This window comes from Dipodomys ordii, unplaced genomic scaffold, assembly GCF_000151885.1.
Source record: "Dipodomys ordii isolate 6190 unplaced genomic scaffold, Dord_2.0 Scaffold102, whole genome shotgun sequence".
NCBI classification, from domain to species: Eukaryota; Metazoa; Chordata; class Mammalia; order Rodentia; family Heteromyidae; genus Dipodomys; species Dipodomys ordii.
In genome coordinates this window covers 3,465,989-3,484,296 of record NW_012267318.1, presented here as the reverse complement: position 1 = coordinate 3,484,296, position 18,308 = coordinate 3,465,989, and positions in this window count along the sequence as shown.

Here is an 18,308-nt window from a genome sequence, read left to right as displayed (position 1 = left end):
CTCAGCTCTGGCCAATGACCTTTCAACTGTGTACCACAGAACACAGAAGGGATGGGCTGAGTAAACCCCAACCCTTGGCCATCACTGAGGCCATTCTTATACTGACACCAGCCACTGGAACTGGATCCTTTCTGATGGCCAGTAGGTAGGAAAAGACTTGAGCCTCTTGCTTTAAGGGAAGCAATGACATCCTAAGTAGGGAGTCAGGGAATGTCTGGACAAAGGTTGACCAGAGGAGCTCTCATCATCACACCAAATATGGCATTATCTTTGTCTCTGGGCAACCTATAACCTCACTTGGGAGAGCAAACCTATAACCCTCCCTCTCCTCCCCAGAAAAAAGAGAAACAATAACATCAAAGACTGCAACAAAGCAGTGAAAAGGAAAAATGAAACAGTCAGAAATCTGTAGGACATGTAGTCTATTCCTCTGCCTCACAGGTATGTGGTAACCCCAGCACTTAGTAATATGGTAACTTTTTATGCTGCTTGCTGCTTTGGTGTATATAGACATCAACATACATGCACACACAAACACTTTCCCATGAATACATATGTACCATCATGCATACACATGTGCACAGAGATGTACGTGTGTATGCACATGCACACAGGCACAGAGGTATTTATGTGTGCACAAACATTATATATGTATGCATGCAGACAACACAGGCTGGATTTCCAGCATCAATGGTCACTTGTGGCAGCTTTTTTTTTTTTTTGCCGATAAACACATAAACATGAAGAATGGTGGAGGGAGGACAGATAGATTAGCTACATTATAGAGCCCGGAGTCATTTTCTTTTTCAGTAGCCATGACCCTTTTGAGAATTAAGTTACACTAAGATAGCAAGGGGCTATCTGCCTTTGCTGGATCCTTGATGGTTTTGTTTTGTTTTGCTGCCTTATTTTATTTTATTATTTTATTGCTAGAATATTTATTATACACTTCTAAGCTAGCCTGGAACTTGCTCTGTAGCTCAGACTGACCTTGAGCTCATAATTCTCTTGTGTCAGCCCTCCCAGTGATAGGATTGTAGGTGTATATAATCATGCCTACTGGTTTTGTAGATAATAATTATTATTATTTTGGTGTCAGTCCTGGGCCTTGAACTCAGGTTCTAATATTCTCACTTGGTTATTTAGCTCAAGGTTAGTGCTCTACCACATGAGCCACAGCTCCATTTCTGGATTTTTGCTGATTAACTGGAGAGCCGAGTCACAGGGATATTTCTATCTAAGCTGGCTTCAAACCAAGAATGTCAGGTCTCAGCTTCCTGAAGAGCTGGCATCACAGGTGTGAGCCACCAGCACCTGGCTGATTTTGCTGATTTTATAGTATCAGCTAAACTGATACTATATGCCAAGTAATATATGATTGCTAATGTCTAAGACAAGGGGGATTGCCAGTTATCATTGTGGGGTCTACCTTATTCACCTTTAGAGAAAAATTGGAAGAAATTTTTCCTAGAGTTGCTTTAATACCAGGTCCAGAACTCCCTCCCCCACCCCACCCCCGCCGCCCCCGTTTCTCATTCCAATTACCTTCAGAAGATACCTGCAAAGTTCTACCAAGGTCAGATTGTTGAAAAATATTTTTTAAAAAGGTTTTATTTGTGATCATGCCTGAGGCTCCCTATTTTCCAAAATGGTACATTTCATTGAACATATGTAAAATCTGAAAGATCAGGATCCGCAAGACACGCAGCAGAATTCCCTGAGCACTGACCAATGTCTGTTGACTTGTGGCCATCGCTAGTGCTCCTTGTAAGAAAATTGACTTCAAAGATGAATTTCATCGGCACCAATTTATTCTCGGTGGGTTTGGGCCTCGGGTTTGTGGTTAGCTGACATCTCATCTGCAAACCTGAAAATGGCCGCTTTTACACCAGGCCTGAACACATTTACTCTTGAATTCGGTAACTCTGCCTCACATCCTCATCTTACTCAGGAGTGTGTCATTATCTTTGCTCCTTGTCCAGCCTCATAAAGAAGATAGACTATTGGCAAATACTCAGAGGCCCATGACATATTTGGTAATGAAAGCCCCAGACTCCATGTCAAGATGTCACTATCAGCCACAGCCACCTATAAGCTGGCTGAGCTACCCCCTCTCCATGCAGGCCAACCTGGGTCCCCAAGACAGGAAGACCAAAAATCAGTGAAAAGGGAAAATAACGCAGTCAGAAATCTGTAGGACATGCAGCCTTATTCTTCTGCCTCATTGGCAAGTGGTACTTAGTAATGTGGCAGCATTCTATGCTGCTTGATGCTGTGGTGTGTACACACATCAACACACATGCACACACAAACACATTCCCATGAATACATATACATAATGTACCCATCATGCATACACAGATGTACAAATGCTTTTATGGTTAAACCAATATTTCATGTCATCAAAGGCTTCCTAGGTAGGCCTTTTGCTCTAAACTGCCTTGAGTGATGTTAATTTTTTTTTAAATACTCATGTTTTAATGCCCTTGGGAATAGTTTGAGTCACATCTTGTCACACGTGGCTAATGATTATATGTGACAATGAAGAAAAATACCCCATGAACCCATCTCAAGACTCACTGTAACACCTCATAGATTTTGGTCCTCTAATGTCTGGGCAGTTCCTGTGACAGTCTGGCCTTTGGTGGGAGACCACGGGCATCTCTCCTTCAGTAAAGCTCAACTAAATATTCTCTCTTGCCAGCCCAGAGAAAGCAGGATAGATGGATGAACAAAGGAACACAATGCCAACAGAGGAATAAAAAGGATTATAAAATTACATTTTTTTGGATGGTGTCAAGCAAGCCCTCTCCTGTTATAGAAATTCTTTTAAAATAAACAAAAACCAGTGGTTACATTCTTTTGTGAATTCTTGCTGTTCTTTTTTCCCCCCTTTCCCTGTTCACCATGAGACTGTAACCAGACTAAAGAACAAATATTCCTCCATTATATAAAAGCAGTGGAATTACTGAGGAGGGTAATAACATACATTCACAGAGTACTTTCCCCGTAAAAGTCCTTTAGAAATATTAACTAATTAATCCCCTCAGCAACACGGCCCTGACTTTGCTTCTAGGCATAAGTCAGAAGTAGATTGAATTCTAAGTCTCCCTGTGGAGTGATTGGGCATATTTTTCAAATAGACAGCTTTGCATGAGATGCTCTTTCTGTCCAATTCTGAAGTCAGATTTTTAAAATCACTGTTCAAGAATGGGTGAAGGGGAGAATTTCACTTCAAGCTCTCCATGTTGTCAGACTTCCCGTGCTAGAGGCAGAAAACGCTTTCAGTACTGAACTTCAACTGTGGCTCGACGCTATCGTGCCCTGGATGTGAACATCTTTGATGGCTCAAGTAGAAATCTCCAGAAGCAAACATCTTGGCTCTATTTGAAAGTATTTGAAGATAATTCAGGCATTAGTATTAAGACTGATTGCAGATACAATTGAGCCAGGCATACTCTCCTCTCCCCTTGTTGGGACTTGAATCAATAGACCAGTGAAGACCCTGAAGAAAATAGTAGCCTCTCTTTCTGGCTTACTCTCATTCTCCATCTTCTTCTTCCACCCCTAGAAAGCAGTCATCTATGAGTTCACATCGTAACTATGGCATTATGGAGAACATCTTCTGGCAGAGAGTAATTGCTCAATAAATACTGAACGAACGAGTCAACCTTGGAGAACTCCAGGATTTTATTATTGCATAAAACACAGACATGCCAGATAAAGTCACTTGGTCCCAGCTATTCCCTGAGGTCTTTGTGATACAATTAGCCATGCCTCATGCATTCTGAGGCCTACTCTTACTCTAACCAGATGCCTGGATCAGCAGCCACTAGACATGAATTGGCTGTATGAATGGTGCAAAGAACAAAACAACAACAAAAAGGATCATAAAGGTTCCTACCCAATATAAGAGAAAACAGTGGTCTATCTTACCAGTCTGCAGATCTATTCCTATGATGAGTTGTCCTTCTCTGAAGCCCCCCTGAGGGTCTCTCTGTGTGTATGTGGTATTAGGGCTTGAGCCCAAGACCTTGCCACTTTCTAGGTGAGTACTCTACCATCAGAGCCACACTGCCAGCCATGCTTTTTGGTAGTTTTTTTTTTTAGAGATGGAGTCTATGAACTTTTCTGCCCAGAGTGGCTTGAGCATGATCTTCCAGATCTCAGCCTCTTGAGTAGCTAAGATATAGGCATGAACCACTGAAATTTTATTTGGTGAGAGTGGTTTAGTTGTTTGGATAGTGACTTTGTTATAAAAGTGAAGTTTGGCCTCTTTTGCTCTTTGGCACATGCTCTCATGTTCAGCCCATTAGCAAGCTGAAGAAAATGGCTGACAAGGTATCTCAGAGTTCCAGGTCCAGAATTGGGTCTTGGGAGGTCAGATCCAGAGACAGAGTCTCTCACCTCATCTCCCAACATTCACTTCTGACTCCTGCCCCCTGTTCCAGATATCCTTTCACTCTGTAGACAAGTTTGATTCTTTAAAGATTAGAATAATTCCCTGTCTTACCTAGTAGCTTCCTGGGACTCACGGTGTAGACTAGACTGTATTTCTTAATGGCTGACAAAGTCCAATGTGGTCCAATCTCCACTGCCTTCCTCAGCCTCCTCCAGCATCTCTCTACTGGCTGTCATGTGATCCTTCTTCCATGCCGGGACACTCCTACTTCTCTCAATACATTCTCACAGGACATTCTCCTCTACCAACTCCCGCAGTCTATTTCTTCACTTAAAACAACCTCCACATACCTTTCTCATCTCCAACACTGCTTCTGCATGCAACTTTTTCCAATTACTTGACCTGTGCTTACTGACTGTGTAGCTGTCATTAGACTTTTCCTCGGTATTAACTATTAGAGTTTGCAATGACATAATGATTTCCTTTTTTAAAAAACTGATCATTGACACTCTTCCCCGCAACTATACTGTAAGCACCGTTGTCTCCAAGGGACTATGCTCAATTCTGTATCTATAGTTGCTCATCTAATGCAGAGTTAGAACCCTTAACAGACCCTTGCAATGAAAGACAGACCAACAGGAGAAAAACAAAAGTTTTCTAATGTGGACATTTCACACATATATGGGAGATGCCTGGGAAAATGAATAGTTTCCCAAGAGATTGCTCTGAGTTCCAGTTAATCTAGCATCTTCAGTAAAGCATAGAGAAATAACAAGATAAAGGACAAAAAACACTTTGAGTATCTAGGGGTAATATTTAGGGGAAAGCCCAGTTTGGGAAGTTCTGGTACCATCTCCAGGCCCATATTGTTGTAAAATGGTCTTTGCTGGTTAACCTTTGCTCTCCTCTGGTCCAAAGCCATTCAGGACACTTTTTGTCTTCATGAATCTTTCTTGTTTTCAAATTTCTATAATGAAGACAGAAAACTCCTGTGCAGCTTATGCTACCTAATGGCCTTTAGCTCTGTAATCCTTCCTAGCATGGGGTGACATATTTTAGTTTCTGGTGGGATGTGCTTGGCACTCGATAAATTAGTTCTGAAGGTCCCAGTGGTTGTCATTTGATGTTGTGGATCCATTCTCCATCCTTCTCCACCCTGCCTGGTGCCCTGGAGGCTGATTCTAATTGCTCTTTAGCAAGCTGGCTACTGGCTGCGTTTGGCCCATGGAGGTACTCATAGGCCGTGAAAAGGTGTCAGGAAAAGCAATGTCAAGGCATGGCTTGCTCTCATCTTCATGTGTTTATCAGGTTCCTGCCCACTTCTGGCAAAGAGTTGGATCAAATCACCAGTTCAACGCTGGGATTGCGCCTTCTTTGTGTACTTGAGGAAACTCAAGTCAGTTGACTTTTTGTATTTTTTAAGTGAAGTGTCCATATGTTTCCCAGTTCGACCTCAATCTTCTGGACTCAGGCAAACCTCCTTCCTTAGTTACCTGAGTAGCTGGGTCTATAGGCATGTGCTACTAAAACCTATATTAATTAGTCTGTCAAGTTTTTAAGCCCATGAGTACTCACCCAAGCCCCAGAAACTGGTGAAGAACTGAAGTCTCAGTACGGAATGAACTAGAGATGTTCTCAGGCACACAGGGCAAGTTTTTACGTTTCCATTTCCTTCCTGAGTTTGCATTTAGCTGTCTAGCTTCTGGCTGGTCTTGAAGCCATCTGGGAAATCCAAAGGATGATTCTAGCATTCCTTATTTCCATAGTCTTCTTGTTAGCCATCCTGCTTCTCAGATAAAGCTGTTAAATTTCTCTGTTAATCTAGATTTACCCTCACTGGGGTCCTTTCTGGCAAAAGAATTAACTCATTATCTCTCTGCCTGAAAACAGGCAAAGTTGTGTCCTTAAGGGAGCATGAAAACATCGTATTTCTCCTGTTCATGATCTTACTGTTTCTGATTGTTTGGGCACTGTGGGTGGCATCTTCCTGTGTGACTCCTGTAAACATCCATATTTTGCAGCCATCCTCAGAGAAGCCATTTTCTTGATACCGAGGTCTGGGAATGACATTCCAGCTACATAGAATACTCTCCCAAGCATCTTACTTTTGCCCTTTATGGTTCTGTCCACTTCTTATTTTAAACTTCCCATTGACTACACTTAGATCTCAAAGTCTCTATTTATCATAAAATGCTACTTTCTGATTTTTTTTTTGTCAGTCGTGGGGCTTGAACACTGGGCCTGGGCGCTGTCCCTCAGCTCTTCAGCTCAAGGCAAGCACTCTACCACTTGAGCCACAGCGCCACTTCCGGTTTTCTGGTGGTTTATTGGAGATAGGAGTCTCACCATCTTTCCTGCCTGGGCTGGCTTTGAACCGCAATCCTCAGATCTCAGCCTCCTGAGTAGCTAGGATTACAGGCATGAGCCACCAGTGCCCGGCTTACTTTCTGATTTTTTGATGTTAGATATTTTTGATGTTGGATACTGCCACAATGCCTTGGGTGCTTTGGCTGCATGTAGGGGATGGAGATCCCTAAGTCCAAGCAGCTTGCAGCCTGTAATGAGAACCAGAGTTGAAACCAGGTTCATTCTAACCCTACTAATGGCTTAAAACTCTGGAGCTTTGGGAATGGTAAGGATAAAAGAAGTCATGTGTCACACCCATAAAGATGCCTCAGCCTGCAATGCAGTGAGTTGCCATGGACTCTAGAATTGAATGGATCTAGCCACTGAACCTAGAAACCTGGAACCTTATAAACCTAGAAATGTAGACCCAGTATAACCCTCAGACCAGTTGCTTGATTTCTCCTTGGGTTAAGCTGTCAAATGGGCTCAGTAGATCTCACAGGGCCAAATCATGACCCACAGAGGATGGAGATACAGAACTTGCCACTTAGAAAATACCGATGTTCTTTATTTAATGATGGAGTCATGTCCCATAATCCCATTGTAAATTCAAAACACTATAGGTCAAGAACTTGTGTCTGTCTGTGCTGGATAACTTCTTTAAGAGAGAAAGAGAGACAGAGAGAGGAGAACTGGGTAGACAGAGATTAAAAAGTAAAGAACATGACACAAATCAAATATCACATGGCCCATTATGGTGCTTCTTGTTTCCATAATGCCTTGGGCTTCTACTAAAATGCTTCTTCCCAGAATGCCCTACGTGCCACTCAACTTATAGAACAATCAGTGCAAAGCCTATGGGAGGGGATAGGGGAAGAGCCCCATGCTACAATAAACACTTTCCAAGAAGGATTCCTATTGGAGGCCTTTCTCTGTGTAGAGAGCTTTGCTACTTTCCCCCTATAACTTTCATTTTCAAATAAACTTACTCTGTTTCCCTTAAATATTTTCTAGACTTATAGTGGGTAGAGAAAATGAAGCCATCTTCATAGATAGTATCAGCTAGTTCCCTCTTTATCCTCTCTTATGGTCATAAATGTTCCTGGGGGTCTTCTGTAATGTAGGTAGGCCAAAGTTCCATCCAGATATGTTGGGAGTGGGAGCCTGATGAAGACTGGAGGCTCAACATGCACTCCACCAGTCACCCACATTTACAGTGAGTACTCCCCACCCCCACACCATTCTAACTCCCTATTTACCAAATAGCGCATCACATTCCAATACAGCTTTGTTGCCATGGACAACAGAGATTGGCCTGCTATTATGGAGAACACTGCTGCATTATCTCTCCCATAATAGAAGGGAGATGTGTTCTAATGAAAACTGGGTATGAAAGGGCTCAATGGTATCAGGGCACCTCAAATACCAAATCTGAATGCCACCTCCTCCCCTAAGGAACTGTATTTAGTCCAGTGTGGAATAATGGCCCCTGACAATGGGTAGTTTCTTGGCCCCTAGGAATCCCAGCATTTTGCCATTACAGAAATTTGGAATAAAGATCATTGCACTAGGAGTTCAACCTTTCAGGTAGATCCCTGGTTCCCTGAGGCCTTACCACTCAGACTCAGGCCACACTGTGTGCTCTTGTGTGGGATATCCATACTGAAGGTCAAGGGTGTCATTGGGTGCTCTTACCCTAGAGTGTAGTAGAGGAACCCAGCCCAGTGATAAGCCATAAAGCTTGTCATTAAGGTTAAGTCTTCTTTGAAGGTTGATACCAGACATCTACCTGGGCAGGGTGAAAAATCAAATTCCTTGAGTAGTTCTGACAAACACACCTTGAGCTCCAAAAAGAAACATTGAATCTGTGGGGGAGGCAGACGCAATGATGGTGATCACACAAGTTGAGTTCCAGACCTAAATGGGAAGCAGCCATCCTAAGCACTCTGGAAAGGTGCTAATAGCAGGAGATACACCGTACTCAAGAAGGTCGGACTAGCCAGCCAGGAATCGGTAGCTTACTCTTGTGATCCTGCTACTCAGAGGGTGAGATATGATCTGAGGATCAAGGTTCAAAGCCAGTCTCCAGGCAGATAAATCTGTGACATTTTTAGGTTGAGTTAACCAGCAAAAAGCTGAAAGTGAAGGTGTGGCTCAAGTGTTATTGCTCCAGCCTTGAGGGACAAAGCTAAAGAAGAGCTGGAGGACCTGATTTCCAGCCCCAGTACCACACATACACACACACACACACACACACACACACACACACACACACACACACACTTCCCCCAGAGGGTGGATGGCCCCAGATGAGAGGCTCTAGGAAACAGGGCAGATTTTCATGATGCAGAAGGACTAGGGACCAGCAGGCCAACAAGCCAAAGCCAATCATAGGAGAACAGAGACCAAGAGAAAGCTCATGCGAAGGGAAAAACATGTAACCCCACCGGGTATCAGATCTCTCCTTGGTTCTAGAGAGTTCAGAAATGAAAGAAAGGGATGCCTTCCTTGAATCAGACATGGCAGGCCTAATGTGTATCTCTTTGAGAAAGGGAACAAAGCAGGGAGATGGAGCACTTGAGACAACCTATTTCTATCATACCTGTTGTCTAAGCCTGCCTGAAAGGAGAATACTATTGGGTAAAGGAAACCAGAGCTCTCTTCCGGATGTTGAAGTAAGGAGATGGCAAAGATCAAGGTGAATAGTGGCGAAGGCCATTGCCTTTACTACCGTTCAATTAACTCTACCAGGGTGCACAGAGAAGGAGTTGGCATGGAGCCCATTCTGGCTACACTGTGGAAACAAGGGGTCAACTTCACATGAGGAGCACTAAGGACCAGGAAGGCAGGACAGCAGTGTGGTGGTGAGGGGGGTAGGTTGGGAGAGACAGGGTAATCAATGGAGCAGTGAGCCATGGGGAGTGGACTCCTCCTGATTTGGGGAGACCCCGGTGCAAACTGGATATAGTAGCTCCCCATTGGAAAGAATGAAAAGCTGTTAGCATCAATACTAGGTTTCTAAACCAGAAGCACAGTTGATGCATGTGCTCATGAACTTGAGGTTGAACTGGAGCTAGATATTCTAACTTTAGCTATGAATAATTATGGAATAAGGCAGTGTTTCTGATTATCTGAGTAATGTGTGTTCCTGGTAGATTGTTTCTAATTGTACTTTGTAATTGTCAATACAACCACTCTGTATTTCTAGTATCTGGTTGGAGTGACATCTTCATTTTCTTTTTAAGAAATTAAGCTTTATTTCACTTAAAACAGCAACAACAACAACAAAAATCTGGCCCTGGTGGCTCTTACCTGTAATTTTATCTACCTGGGAGTCTGAAATCAGGAAGATCACAATTGTAAGCCAGCCTGGATAGGTAAGTTCTGGGGACCCCTTCTTGACCAATAGCTGGGTACAGTGATATCTATCATTCTAGCTTTGTGAAAGGCTGAAGTGGAAGATCAAGCCAGCCTAGGAAGAGAAATCCAGGAGACTTCATCTCTGTGGAAGAAGCTGCCATCCAGCTAAGACATGAAACCTAAAATCGGGTTTTGCTTCCCCTTTGTCTCTGTGCACCTCCATCTTGTGCTGGCTGGCAGTCTGCTCTCCCATCAATAAACTCTTTTCTGCTAGAACCATGTGGAAAACCTTACATCTGTTGCCCAGAACCTGGGAGGGGGCAGAGTTAGGAGCCCATGGATTCCCTCCTCTCTTTTCTCTTTCTGAGGTTTAATCCGCCCCTCCTTGGACCAACCTTCCGGAAGCTGGAGAAACCCCACCTTTATGGTTGCTGTCCACAGTTCTACCACACCATTTTCTCTCTACATTTGCTGAGTGACTCCCCTTTACCATTGCTGGCTATGCATCTACCACATGGTCTCCTCTCTACATCTGGTGAGTGACTTCCCTCCCCTATACATCTGGTGAGTGCTACCCTATGAGCCCTCTGCTGTCTGTCTAGACATGGCACCAAGCCAGAGGGTTCCTATACCTTACTGGCTGATCATTTTCCATATTGGGGACACCTGAATTGGGGACTCTGACCCTCACTCTGGAAAAGGTTCTGGGAATACATCAGGACTCAGGCCATTCCTAAGCTTTTAACACTCACCAGACCCCCCCCACACACACACATCTATGTGACTCTGCCCCTACACCCTATGGGGCCTCCCATCCCCCAGTCCTCACCAGACTCCCTGCTGTCACGTTGAGTCAGGACTCCCTTGGGACAACTCCTTCTCCTTCACATAGTCTCCCACTCATGCCAAAATGCCTTATAGGCTAGAAAATGGGTCTCAATGGCCCAATCTTTTGGCTTGTGCCCACAAGAATGCAGGCTGGGTTCCAGGGATCCCCTCTCTAGTTCTCTCTCAAAAGCTAGACATTCTGGGTATGAAACCAGATCTAAAATCAAAACAAAAGTATCTGCTTAGAAATTTGGACTCAGTGTCAATTGAACAATCGCAAGTTTAAAAAACTTAACTGCTTAGAAATTTGGCCTTCCCCTCTGTATGGTATTTTTACAATAAAAAACTTATTAAAAAAAAAAACCGGGGCTGGGAAGGTGGTTCAGTGTTAGAGCACTTGCCTTGCATGCATGAGGTCCTGGGTTTGATTCCTCAGCACCACATAAGCAAAAAGAAGAAAGACAGAAGTGGCACTGTGGCTCCAGTGGTAGAGCACTAGCCTTGAGCTGAAGAGCTGAGGGACAGCGCCCAGGCCCAGAGTTCAGGCCCCATGACAGGACCCCCCCCAAAAAAAACCCAAAACCTAAAATCAGTAGGTAGGTAGAGGTCCACTTGTAGTGCTGAGCAGGAAAACAAGATGCTATCTCAAAAATAGCCATTGAAAATGGCTGGAGAAAAATGTATTTATTACCTTACTTATGTAACTGTAACCCCTCTGTACACCACCTTGACAAGAAAAAAATTAAAAAGAAAATGGCTGAAGACATGGCTCGATGGTAAAGTACCTGTCTAGCAAACCTGAGGTCCCTATATTCAGTACTACCAAAGCAAGCAAACTAGTAGCAATAAAATATAAACCAATAGATTAACTCTTTAAAAACAAAAGGTTTGCCTGGAATGATAGTACACATCTGTACTCTTAGCACTCCAGAGACTGAAGCAGAAAAGTTTGAGGCTAGACTGTGCTACATAGTGACATCTTATTTTAAACAAAAATAACAGCTAAATATTTAAAGAGGAAGGTGTAACTTTTTAGTATAAGATTTGGTTTTAGAATCCCATTGTGTATATATACCACATTTTCTTGATCCATTCATCTACTGAGGGGCATCTGGGTTGGTTCCATATCTTAGCTGTGGTAAATAATGCTGCAATAAACATAGTTTTGCTGGTAGGTTTAGTGTGGTCTTGTTTGTGATCATTTGGGTAAATGCCCAAAAGTGGGATTGCTGGGTCATAGGGGAGCTCTATGTGAAGTCTTTTGAGGAACCTCCATACTGCTTTCCAAAGTGGTTGAACAAGTTTACACTCCCACCAACAATGCAGTAGGGTTCCCTTCTGTCCACATCCCCTCCAGCATCTGTTGTTACTGGAATTCTTGATTTTAGCCATTCTAACTGGGGTAAGGTGATATCTCTATGTTGTTTTGATTTGCATTTCTTTATTTGATGTTGGTATAATTTGGGGAGGGGAAGGGAAAAAACAAATTGTGTAAATAGGGATACAGGTGGACCCATCGCAACAATGAGATGTCGAAAAACAAACTTTACAACTTTGGCTGGGGGTGGGTGACAGGGGAGACGGGGTGGGGGGTGGGGAGGATGGAGATGGGAAGGGATGTTAAGGGGAAACAAAGGAGGAGGCAACAATGCTTGATAAGAAATGTACTCATTACCTTGCTCATGTAATTGTAACCCCTGGGGCTTTAGCCCCTGGGGCTGAAACTGGAGACCAGCTGAATTTTCTCTCTCATTTTTGATCTTCAATGTTATTGTCTCATCTTTAAACACTCCCCTTTAAAAAGGAATGCCAGGCCTGGCGCTGGTGGCTCACGCCTGTAATCCTAGCTACTCAGGAGGCTGAGATCTGAGGATCGCGGTTCAAAGCCAGCCCGGGCAGGAGCGACTGTGAGACTCCTATCTCCAATAAACCACCAGAAAACCGGAAGTGGCGCTGTAGCTCAAGTGGTAGAGCGCTCACCTTGAGCTGAAGAGCTGAGGGACAGCGCCCAGGCCCAGAGTTCAAGCCCCATGACCGACAAAAAAATAAAAAAATAAAAAAAAAATAAAAAGGAATGCCAGGTTTTAAGTAATTCTTCTCAGAATGTGTTTATCTTCAGGGCTAGCTACTAATTGTCAGTTTATTTAGTCAACCTACTCTGCCTGGGGTTGACAGGCAGAGTTTAATATACTTCTAGAAGGTGAGACTGGCCTATCTTTACAGAAAACATTATCAGGTACCTGCTCCAAGGATCATTACCTTGATTTATTATTTCCACTACGGAAAATATCCAATAATGGGTTTTAGTTAAGCCATGTCTGGACTTCTCCTTCCCTCTTGTTCAAGGTTTTTCATTTGGTTCCTTCCTTCCTTCCTTCCTTCCTTCCTTCCTTCCTTCCTTCCTTCCTTTCCTCCTCCTTCTCCTCCTCCTCCTCCTTTCTTCTTCTTTCTTCTTTTTTTTTGTGGATAATTGTCTTGTGCACTTTCCTACCTAGGCTGGCTTCAAATTGTGATCCTCAGATTACTGTCTCTTGAGGAGCTAAGATTATAGGCATGAGCTACCAGCACCAACCTTCTTGTTTCTCTTAACTGCTGTGTGGATTTGAGGTAGGGAGGCCTCTGGAGCTCAACCAGGCAGTGTCCACAGGCCCCATTTCTTGGGTACTGGTACTGACATCATGAGGACACCATTCCATGATGGAGACCATGGCTTAGGGATGTGGGGTGGCTTCAGCTTTCCTTATTAGACACCCCCCCAGGTCTCTGGGTCCTTTGGAAAGAGCTCCCTGGGCAGCTGGTGCCTGTACCCAGAAGCACACATGTGTGTGATTCCAGATAGGCTCAGCCTGAGATCTCCATCGGATAGGGGAACAAGGGTGGGAGGAGGTGGGGACTCATAGGGTTCAGAGAAGGTTGGAAGGGCAGGATGGGTGTAGGTGACCCCCTCCTCCATATGTCCTCCAAGAGCCCTTCCTAGAGGATACCAGGACCTTCCACTTCACCCAAAATACAAAAGTGAGGAGATTTCACAGCTGTGGCAGTTTGCTCTTTGTCTCTGAGTTGGAGATGAATCATCCACTCTCTTTTTGCCTTCCATTTTTGAAAGAAATGTATGAGTAATACACTTAATATTTTCCATTTTAAGAGACACTGAGAAAGTTAAGACAGACTGAGAACTGCTGTGTAGTTTTTAGCAGATTTTTTTTTCCTTAAAAAAATGGGGATGTGATAAAATATCACACACACACTCACACAGGTGCACACACACAGAGGCATATACACCAGAGATAATCATTTCCTCTGTCCAGTTCCACCTCCTCTTGGAGCACTGGAAGCTAGTGTGCTGTTTCTGAGCAAGATCCCCAAGTCTTTGTCATTAAGAAGGAGAGAAGGAAAGAAGAAGGAAAACTAGGACGTTTTAGTGTTTGCAGAACTACTCCATAATACTTCATTAGATGCTTGGGAAGTTTTAATGGACATTGGAAATCTGAGCTAAGGAGAAAGGATTTCTTTTGTGGAGGACTAAATGGGGAGAAAGGAAGGGAGGTAGGAGAGAAAGAGAAGAGGGAGGAAGGCTTGTGGACACTGCCTGATTAAGCTCTAGAGGCCTCTGTACCGCAAATCTACACAGCACTTTGGAAAAAAAAAACCAAGAAGGCTGGTGCTGATAACGCATGCCTATAAAGTACCTAAGATAGCTACTCAGGAGACTGCAATCTGAGGATCACAATTTGAAGCCAGCCTAGGTAGGAAAGTACTTAAGAGTCTTATCTGTGTAAAAAAAAAAGATAGAGAGGAGAAACAGAGGAAAGAGAGAGAGGAAGGGAAAGAGAGAGCTAATATGTAAGAGACAGGGAGACAGAGAAAAAGAAGAGGAAGAGAAGAGAGGGAGAAGGGGGAAAGGGAAGAGGGAGGAGGAGAAAATGATCACTAATTATCAATGGCCTTGTCATTCACCATCATCGCACTACTTCTGAGCATATATTTCAGGAGATGAAAACACCAAAGTGCCTCACTGGAGTTGGCTTCCTTCCCATGGGCCTAGGAGCCTGTGGGATTGCAGGAGTGTGGGGTGTAATGCTGGGTGCTCCCTGCCTCTGCTTGCAGATCTTGCTCTCTTTGCTCCCTGGCTGCCAGTTTGAGGAGCATGTGGGTTGTGATCCTTTTGTTCCTCTGGAAGTAAAAAAAGTGTGCCGGGATAAAAATAACGTTTTAAAGGCTTTAAAAAAACAATCGTGCCAACACATCATCAGGCCTGCTGCCAAAGGAGGGTGTTCCCGAGGTGGCACCTACAGAGCCCAAAGCAGCAGGAGCTGAGGGTTGGGGTTCCCTCTGCACCCTGCCACTCCCGGTATCTCCTAGGACCCTGGGTTTCCCTGGGCGGGTGACAGCCTGACAGCATACGGGGACTGAGCCCAGGATTGCCTGCATCCTGCCTACTTCCCAGGAATGACTTTTAGGCTGATTTTACCCTAAGCAGGAGGCAATGTCTGAATTTCTTAGCTGCAGCATTAGTTTGTCTGAAAGTGTCCCCAAGGCTATTTCCCCGCCCCCCTGCCTTCATTCCCCCCACAAAGCCCAAGTTCCCTTGCCTCTCCCCACCTTGTTTCCCTGCATTCTCCTAGTTTTTGGCAGTATTGGGACTTGCATGCTGGGCATAGGCACTGCCCCTCAACTTTTTTTGCTCAAGGCTAGTGCTATCACTTGAGCCACAGTGCCACTTCCAGCTTTTTCTTGGTTAATTGAAGATAAGTGTCTCACAGAGTTTCCTGCCCCAGGCTGGCTTCAAACCACAAAACGTGTGTGTGTGTGTGTGTACACATATACATCTACACACTATTAATACAACACATATTGTACATAGCTTAGTGTGTATGCATTTATATACATATATACATATGTATGTGTGTGTGTTCCACTAGGATCTCATATATATTCTCACATCCAACATAACTGATGTCCTTATAATAAAAGAAAACTAGGGACACAGGTCCAGAGGGCGGACCATGTGGACACACTTGAGAAGACAGCCATGTGCCACAGAGGGGGAGAGGTCTCAGGAGAAACCAACCCTGCCAGTACCTTGATTTGGGACTTCTAGAATCCAGAATAGTGAGGAAGTGATTAATGTCTATCGTTAAAACTGATGTCTCAGTGATGGCAACCCCAGAAGAGGAACAGAGCCTGTGTGTATCAGGATCTTGCAGAGAAATCGTGGGTGGGATAGGCTTGGCATTGAAAGGAGGCTTTTCATGCAACCAGGGAGGTCAACAAGTCCCATGACCTACTATCTGCAAGCTAGAGACCTGGGACAACCGGTGGAATTGCTCCATCAGACTCTGGAGGCCTAGTAACAAAAGGAGCCAATGAATGGTAGACTTCTAGTCTGTAGAAGGCCTAAGATCCTAAAGCAAGCAGTGCTCAGTGCTCATCCTGAAGTCTGACAGCCTGAGAACCAGGGTATCCAAGGCTAAGGGATGGTTCAGCCCAAGGTCAGTGTGGAGCTGGGCCTTCCTCCGCCTTTGCTACTATGGGACACATCAACAGGTTGCACGGTATCCACAAGTGTGGGTTAGAGCTGACCTGTACCCTGATTCCAATGCTTATCTCAGAAACACCCTCGTGGAGACTCCCCTAAGAGTAACCAACAGGTATCTGGCACCCCTTACTCACTCAAGTTGATGCGTAAATGATGCAAATGCCTACATTCCTGTATAATTTATTATGTCCAGGTATATATTAGATCGAGCTCGTGCATTTGAGAAAACATGAGCCATTTGTCTCTTGGAGCTTGGCTTACTTAATATGATTTGTTCTAGGTCATCCATTTCCCTGCAAATGATATAATCTTATTCTTTCTAATGCATGAGTAAAATTCATTATGGAGATGTACCACATTTTATTGATCCACTCATCTGTTATAGGGCATCTTGGCTTTTCCCATGATTTGGCTGTTGTAAATGGTGCAGCAATAAACATGAATGTGTGAGAGTTTGTATGGTATCCTGGCTTGTAATGTTCTGGGTAGATGCCCAAAGAAACTCACGAGCTTTACTGCCCAGGTTGGGGCTTGAATTGAGATCTTCCCATTCTCCACCTCCCAACTAGCTAGGATTTCAGGTGTGAGCCACCGGCACCCATTTGTAATTCCACATTTGTACAGCACTCTAAGGCCATAGTATCCCATGTCTCTCTCTCTCTTCCTCATGCCTTGGAGAAGCAGCCTGGTGTCCCAGACAGAACTATGGGCTCTGGAATCAGACCTATCCTCTGCTTTGAATTCCAGCTCTTCTAGTTACTCAATTTTTCTTCTGGGTAAGCAATGAATGAGTCAAAGTTTCCTCTGGAAAAAATGGAGTTAATAACACTTTCTTATTAGAACCATGAAGACATTTGGGCAGACATGAAAGCTTTGGGGTAAATTAGAAAAAGAAGTCTTTTCCTCTGGATATTTTATTTCTATCTGTCAGAAAATGTTTATAAGTGACTCACAGTGCTGGATGCATAAGGTACGACAGCAGTCCCTAAGATATGGTCTTGCAGAGATTCTGGGCACTTTGTGGAGCACAGGTACCCACAAGCTCTCTGCTGTCAGCATGTGGAGTCTCCTTTACTTTTCTGTTTCACAGGGGGACCTGAGGCTGTAGGCAAGGGTAGAGACTGCTGACTTATTCTCCATCTTTACTTCCTTCAGAAAATATTCCTCTTACTTAGAAAGTACACACACACACACACACACACACACACACACACACACACATGTTGAAGCTTTCCCCAAACATGGGTCAGCTTTCCAGCTTTCTCTCAACTGAAATGATGCATTTGTAAAGTAACTATGGTGCTCTGGGAAGAGCACGACCCAATCTTCCCCCCCACCCCCACCCCAGAGGAGGATCCCAAGCTGCCAGGTCCCCTCTGCTCTCTTTGTGGTCTTGATAGTGTGGTCCAGCCTCTGGTGAGTCAGCTTCCTTAGATGTAAAGCCAGAGACTCTAACACTCATCTTCCTTGCCAGGATAGTGTCAGCTGGAATTTACCAGAGCCTTGGCAAAGAAGGTTGTAAGGAAGCAGACAGTGGGGTCCCTCACATTCAGAACAACATGGTGGCTCCTGAGAAAATGCTTTAGAGGCCTCTTTCAAAGGATCTCATCTAGTAAGAATAATCAAATTATCTCAGGATTAAAATGAAAAGATGGGTAGTAGTTTATACTGTATTAGTTATCTGACACAGTGTGTGTGTGTGTGTGTGTGTGTGTGTGTCTGTGTGTGTGTGTGTGTCTGTGTGTTTTGTGGCTGTACTAGGGCTTGAACTCAAGGCCACAAGCTCTCCCTTGGCTTTTTTGCTTAAGGCTGCTGCTTTACCACTTGAGCCAC